Source organism: Chrysochloris asiatica, unplaced genomic scaffold (assembly GCF_000296735.1).
Source record: "Chrysochloris asiatica unplaced genomic scaffold, ChrAsi1.0 scaffold00008, whole genome shotgun sequence".
Classification (NCBI taxonomy): Eukaryota; Metazoa; Chordata; class Mammalia; order Afrosoricida; family Chrysochloridae; genus Chrysochloris; species Chrysochloris asiatica.
This window is the reverse complement of record NW_006408526.1, coordinates 14733982-14742203: the sequence shown is the minus strand read 5'-3', so window position 1 is coordinate 14742203 and position 8222 is coordinate 14733982.

Sequence of the window (8222 nt, the reverse complement as noted above, 5' to 3'; positions counted from 1 at the left end):
CTCTACGTCCATGGGCACGTGGTCTACCAAAACTCCACTTCCTCGCGCTCCATCGGGCCGCCTTCTCTCCTAGAAAGCGATTGAGAGCTAAGGACCTAAAGACTCTCCGTTGCGCTCTGCGGCAACGTGTGGCGTCACATGGGGCGGGGCTTCAGAGGGGCGCGAAGGGCGGGTCCAAGGCCCAGAACCGAACACTTTCGCCACGGACTCTTCGGGGAAAAGTAACGGGACCGTGACGCAAACCAATCACAATCAATCCTCTAGAGGCTCGGAGAGTTGGGGTGGAGACTTCGGAGGCTGCAGTTGCTGATGGGTGAGCTCCTGGGTCTGAGGGAAGGGGAGTCATGTAGGATTTCATTCTCGGGAACTGGGGGTACCTTCTACCCACAGATAAGGGAATTTGGGACTCCAGTTGCGTGTATCGCGCCTTGATGTTCAGGGGCGGGAAAGGGTTCCTCAGCTAGTAGGGGTTGCCATTCTCCAAGACTATGAAGTGAATACTGCCCCCTGGGCTTGTATGACGCGGCACCCCTAAATTGGCCCCGAGCCCCTTCAGCCAAGGATGCAGTTTCCCCCGAGAATCCGCGCACCTTGAAACTCCTTCACTGGCCAAGACTGCCCACCCTTTATGGTAGCGATACAGTGATCAAGGTGCCGTTTTGCGATTGCCAAACCTGCGCCCGAGCCCTATTGCAAAGACATCGTTGTGGACCAAGTACCTAAATTCAGAGGCCTGCAGATGTACTCTGCCTTTGCTCAGTTACGATGCTCTCAGACTTGATAACGGTTCATATTGATGTTTCTACTTACGTAATTCCATGTAGATTGTTGTTAAGTACCGTCTAGTCTGTGCCAACTCATAGTAATCCTGTTTCCAAGGAGAAACTGGTGGGTTTGAACCTCTGACCTTGTAGTTAGCAGTCCAGTGCTGATCCTACCAGTGCCATAGCAGGATTGTAGGTGACTTATTGGAAGTCCACATAATGAGAGTGCCCTGCTGTTTGGGGTTCAATTTTTACCTCTGCAGATAAATGCAAACGCCTAACTTTGTGGTAGGGATTCTGCTGGTTGCCTCCTCCTTTTGACTGCTAGTAAATGTCAACTAAAGGCTTTGTTGTTAAGTGCTGTCGAGTAGGTTCCGACCCAAAGCGACCCATATAGGGTTTCTGAAGAACAGCTGGTGAGCTTGAACCACCGACCCTGTGGTTCAAACCGACTTTGCAGTCCAGCACATTAACCTACAGTGCCACATTAATTTACACAATTACCTGCAGCTTACTTCTATTCTCCTTAAGATGGGTTCTATTCTGTTTTTAAATATAGTCTATAGTTTCTTGAGGCCTTGAGTCATTTGCTAGCAGATGACATTTTGAACACACACAAATACACAAATCCTCAAAGGGCTGTAAAATGAATGAACTGATTTGATCTGTCTGTTAGTTTAGCTAATAGTTACTAAAAGTCTGTGTTAAGTGCTGTGTTTAAGATCTGCTTGCCATCCACAGGGAATTTATATTATGGCAAAGCAGATAAAACATGTATATAAAACGTTATATATGAGCAATGTAAATCATATATATAGTTACTTTAATGATATCTATATAAGCAATGATCAAAACTCCAATTTTAACGATGTAACTAAACATCAGATAACAGCCATTCTTGTCTTTTTTAACTGATATTTAGGTGTAGTACTTTTATTTAGGTATAGTACTTTTCTGTTTCTAAAACATGGCTGTGTATATATCTAGCATGATCTTCTACACAGTAGTTATTATTACCAACAGAGAAACTAAATTCAGAAAGAAAACTTGTGGAATTATTAAATTTAGGTTTAGGAATTCAGGTCCTATTCATTTACTATTCATGTTAGATCTGTGGCTTCTAGTATATAAGTACATAGAATAGTGGTTATTTGTTCTTGTTCTCTTTTCTAGAATAGTCATTTAATTATCATCATATTAGTCCTACCTCTGTATCATTCAGGTCATACTAGAGGTAATGAATACTTTAACTTTGAAAGAAAGTATATAATCAGTGGGGTTCCTGGGGATGCAAATGGTTAACAAACTCAGTTAAAAGCTTAGAGGTTCAATTCTACCCAGAAGCCTCAAAAGAAAAATGTGATGATCTGCTTCCAAAAAAATCAGCCGTTGAAACCCTGTTAACAGTTTACTCAGACACACATGCTATGAACTGGAGCCATTCCAGGGCAACTAGTTTAATACAATCAGTAAATATTTTTTTGTTGACTTTTACAGTAAATTTTATTCGTTTCATAAAGTAATACTAATTTTAATATTCTGTCCACCTTCACAGTATTTGAAACAATTTTAAATTATTTGTGTGAATTAGTTATTGTCAGGCTTGCCTAGTGGATACTGAACACTGAGAAGGCAAGGGTCATGCATATCCCCAGTGCCTAATTCAATGCCTTGCATATAGTTAGCACTCTTGCTCTATCTAGAAACACCAGTGACCAGAACAGTATCACCTGAGGGTTTGATAAAACCAAAGTCCACATCAGTCAGAACAGAGCTTCAGTTTAGTATTCCACTTCTATGTGAGGTGGGCATAGGACTGGGCCGTGTTTCATTCTGTTGTGCATATGGTCCCTATGAGTCCGTACCAACTTGATGGCACCTAACAACAACAATCTATGAAGTGGCAGGAACTCTAGTAGCGTAGTGTATAGTTCATTACAAGCTGGACTGCTAACCACAAGGTCAGCAGTTTGAATCTAGATGCTCCATGGGAGAAAGATGAGGCTTTCTCCTCCTGTAAAGGAAATGCTATACAGTGTCGCTATGATTCGGAATTGACTCGACGGCACACACCCACCACCATGGAGTAACATATGCTTTTATATCATTATAGATCAAAGACTGTGTTCTTGATTGTGTATGCATTCTTACTGATTCAATTATTTAAATCAAGGTTTAATGGAATACATTCATAGAAAGAATGAGAGTATTAGCTATGAAAATTGAGTCAGTGTTTTCTTGAGTACAGTAGTGTTTCATTGAAGTTAAGATGCAATCTTACAAAAATACATTGTTATCTTATATACTACTAAGAAAAGGGCACTAGTGGGATACCAGGTTATGCAGTGGGGTGCTAGCCACAATGTCAGCAGTTAGAATTCACCTGATGCTCTGCAGGAGAAAGATGAGGCTTTCTGTTTCATTAAAGATTTACAGCTTCAGAAACCCTGTCCAGGATCACTATGAGTCAGAACCAACTTGACAGCATACAACAACAACTAAGGAAAAAATGCCAGTTAACTATGGCATGGTTCTTTATCACTTGGTACTTTTTATACTTACTGAAGAGCTCTTTTATATAAACGTTTTTAAAAATTCACATATCACCTTATACATAAGTACATATAAAGAAAATATAAGCAACATTGATTGTAAGGTCCTTCCAAAGCTTCTTCTCTTCTGATTCAGTTTTTAATTCAGTCACAATGTCCATGTATTTCTACATAATATCATTCTCTATTAAGAACATGGTCATTGTTACGTGCTACCAAGTTGGTTCCAACTCAGTGACCCTCTGCTCAACAGAATGAAACACTGCCCAATCCTGTGCCATCCTTACAGTCATTTGCATGTTTGGCCCACTCTGCAGCCACACTGTCAATTCATCTTGTTGAGGGTCTTCCTCTTTTTCACTGGCCCTTTACCAGGGACTGGTACCTCCTGCCAATATGTTCAGGGTATGTGAGATGAAGTCTCACCATCCTCGTTTCTAAGGTGCGTGCTGCCTCTTCCAACATAGTGGTTTTTCATTCTTCTGGGAGTCCGTAGCATATTTAATATTCGTCAACAGCACCATAATTCAAAGGCATCAATTTTTCTTCAGTCTTCCTTATTCATTTTCCAGTTTTTGCATTCATATGAAGCAGCAGAAAATGCCATGCCTTGGTCACATTTGTCGTGTAGAATTTCTTAAAATATTACCCATTATTAGCTCTAGTGTTTTCTTCCAAAGCTGATGATACCCTTTGTTCAAATACTGATGCACAATCACATTTGATTACAAATGTCTCATGACTGCATTGCACCAAAAACAATAAGATACTTGTCAACTGTAGATATTTCAAGTGTAAAAACTGTGTAACTTCAAATCAGTGAGATGTAACATTGAAATTATAGATATTTGGAGAAAAATAATTGCCTTATGAATATCTTACCAAGAATTAAGAATTGTCTAACCATGATGTCTGTGTGTAAGAGTATTATAAATTGCTGACTTTAATCATTAATGTTTACATGCCATTAGACCACATTCAGGAGTCCTGATGTGGTGCTGTGGGCTAATGCGCTGCACTACAAAGTTGGTTTGGATTGCAAGCTCATCAGCTGCTCCTTGGAAACCCTATACAGACTCTCTGTGGGATGGAACTGACTTTATGGCACTTAATAACAACAACAAACCATATTCATTTAGTGTATCACCCTACTATTGTAGATATGCCCACTTCTCTGATGAGGAAGTCAAAGCCTCCCAAAGTCTAAGTAAGGATCACAAGTCAATTATAGCTACTTACAAGTCCCCTGTTCTTTGTTATTTTCAAAATCGAGATTTACTCAAATCAATTTAATAAATGGAAAATTTCAGCTTCTTGGATTTGTCATTTTGTGTGACATATATATCAGTGATGGTCATGGTGGTGTTAAGGGTTTCCAAGAAGCAGCTGGTGTACTTGAACCACTGACTTTGTGGTTAGCAGTCCAGTGCTTATCCAACAGTGCCACACTAGGACTCCCATATCGGTGATGGTGGTTTTGTGCTATGGAGTTGGCTCCAACTCATAGTGACCCTGTATGGGGATTCTGAGACTTTAAATCTTTACTGGTTTAGAAAGCCTCATATTTCTCCCTAGGAGTGACTGGTAGATTCAAACTGCTGACCTTGTAGTTAACAACTCAGCTCATAGCCCACTACGCTACCAAACTTCCTTATATCAGTAGTAGCATTTATCTTTTAAATACTTTTAAAGTGCTTGGCATATGGATGATGCTAATATGTGACTTTAGGATACTTGAAAATTTCTAGTAAAATTTGTCTTTTTAGAGAAATAAAAATTACTTATATATCATTGGGTTCAATTCTTACTTATGAACCATGAGACTTAACACCTTGTTGTTGTTAAATGCTGTCGAGTTGATTCCAACCCATAGTGACCCTGTGTACGGTTTCCAGGGAGCGGCTAGTGAACTTGAACCGCTAACCTTGTGGTTCAAACTGACTTTGTAGTCCAGCTCATTAGCCCACAGAGCCACACCAGAACTCCTTTGTCACTTCAGTCCAATGAAATTCCACATTAGAAAGTATTTATGGTTTGGATTTTTTTTGCATTGATATCTAGCACTAGTCAGAAATACAGTTTTTATCCTTTTGAAAGTCTGTAGTTTGTGTGTGTGTGTGTGTTTGTTTTGTTATGTGTTTTTTTTCCCATTTTGCTTGATTTGCAACTTATTTTAAAAATAAAAGGAACCAAATAGACCAGAAATGAAATGATTTTATTTTTGCACTTCTAAGTGTTTTGAAACACAAAAAAACAAACCAACTCATAGCAACTCTGCATAGTGTCTCCAAAACTGTATGTTTTTAATGAGAATATCAAAATAGTTTTAAAATTGAATACATCTTTTATTGTCTCTTTTAATTTCTTATTTTTAAATAATTAAATCCAGTCCTCACTTACCAACATGGTTAGGTTCCAAAGACCAGGTCATTATATGAAAATAGGTGTTTTACAAACCTAGGAAGATGACTACATCATTGCATAACTGCCAAACCACTGAGAATCATGGCCAGACACGACGACTCATAACCCTAACCATCACAGCCAACATTGCTTTTGCCTCACACCTTGGCATTCATTACTCCAGGTGTACCACATTAATGTGCAGAACAATTGGATAGTAGATTTTTTACTATTGTTGTAAATATACAAAATGTCAGATAATGAGACAGTTAATCAGTGAGGAATCGCTATTGTTGTTAGGTTCTGTCAAGTCAGTTCCAATTCATAGCAACTTTATAGGGTTTCCAAGGAGCAGCTGATTAATTTGAAGCACCAACTTTGCAGTTAGCAGTCCATACCAGGAATTGTTGTTAGGTGCCGCTGAGTGGGTTCCAACTCATAGGCACCCTATGCAAGCAGAACAAAACATTGCCCATTCCTGCACCATCTTTATAACTGTTGTTCTACTTAAGCCCATTGCTGCTGCCACTATGGCAATCCATCTTGGAGATCTTCCTCTTTTTTGCTGACCTTAGACTTTATCAAGCATGATATCCGTCTCCAGTGACTGGTCCCTTCTGATAACATGTCCAAAGTATGAGAAGACAAAGTCTCACCATCCTGGCTTCTAAGGAACATTCTAGCTGTACTTCTAATACAATTTTGTTTGTTCTTCTGGCAGTCCCTAGTACTTTAAATATTCTCTAGCACCATAACTCAAATGCATCAATTCTACAGTCTTTCCTTGTCCAACTTTGGCTTGGGTCAGGCACAGCTTAGTCCTGAAACTGACACCAGAAATAAGTGTACAGATATATATGGAATTACAAAGATAGTTCTAGAGGTCCTATGTACCTTTCATCCAGTTTCCCCCAATAGTTAGTAAAATAAAAAAATTTTAAATCCTATATATACGTACACAACCAAAAACTACTGAGCTGGTTTCAACTCATGGTGACCCCATGCAAAGTGTCAGATAAGGAGATAGTCAATCAGTGAGGAATTACTGTTGTTAAGTACCAAGTACAGAACTTGAGTTGTTGGTTCAAACTCTTAGTGACCCTGTACAGGATTTCCCATACGGTTTTCAATGGCTGGTTTTTCGAAAGTAGATCTCTGGGCCTTTCTTTTGAGGCATCTCCAGGTGGCCTTGAATTTCCAGCCTTTTGATTAACAACCCGACACTTAACTGTTTGTAAAATCACTGTGAGACAGAATAAACTTGATGGCAGTGGGTCTGGGTTTTGATAGGTAAGGTATTGTTATATTAAGTAAGATTTTTGCTTTGTCTTTGGTTTATACCTTGGTGGTAGTGGTGGTATGCCGTGGAGTCAGTTCTGACTCATAGCAACCCTATATAGGGTTTCCAAGGCTATAAACCTTTACAGGAGCAGAAACCCTCATCTTTCTTCCATGGAGCCGAGCATCTGGTAGATTTGAACTGCTGACATTTCAGTTAGCAGCTCAGTGCATAATCCATCATGCTACCAGGGCTCCCACTCATACCTTACCAATCTTTTATTGCTTGCCTTCTGCTTTTGCTAGTTTCTTCTATTATTGTTTTGAAACCTTTATTCTTTTCTACTGTAAATTTTTTCTCTCAAGATTACTTTATATCCTACAAATTTTGATATGTTTAATTTTCACTTTTATTCAGTTTAATGTATGTTTTAAATATCCCTTGAAATTTCATCTTGGACCAATGGATTATTTAGAAGTGTGTTGCTTATGTCCAAGTGCTTGGAGACTTTATATTACCTTTGTTACTGATTTCTAGTTTGACTCCATTGTGGTCAGAGAATAGAATCTGTAGGATTTCAGTCCTTTTCAATGATCTGGGGTTTGTTTTGTGATCCAGAATATGGTCAGTTTTGGTACACGTTACAGAGGCACTTGAAAAGCTGTGCATTCGGCTACTGTTTTCTATGAGTGTTGATTCAATCCTATGATTTGATAGTGCTATTGAGTTAGCTACTTATAAAAGTTAATACCTGTATTAATTTGATACTTGAAAATTTCTAATAAAACAGTTTTACTTATGTTATTATTCACAGAAATAAAAAATACTTTGTACACATATAATTGGGTTTATTTCTTATCCACAAACCGTGATTCTCAATAATTGACCTAATCGACAACAAACTAAATCAAATCCTACCCACTACCACTGAGTCAATTCTGGCTCATAGTGACTCTATATGACAGAGTAGAACTGCTTCATCTGGTGTCCAAGACAGTAAATTTTTATGGAAGCAGACTGCTACATCTTTCTCCTGTGGAATAGCAGGTGGGCTTAAATCACCAACCTTCCCATTAGCAGCCAACTACTTTAATCACTGCATTACCAGTGCCCCTAATCCAAAACAAGCATCTGATTATTTATTATATTATATTGTATGTATATATGTGTGTGTGTGTGTCTGTGTATATATATATACATATATATATATATATACGTATATAT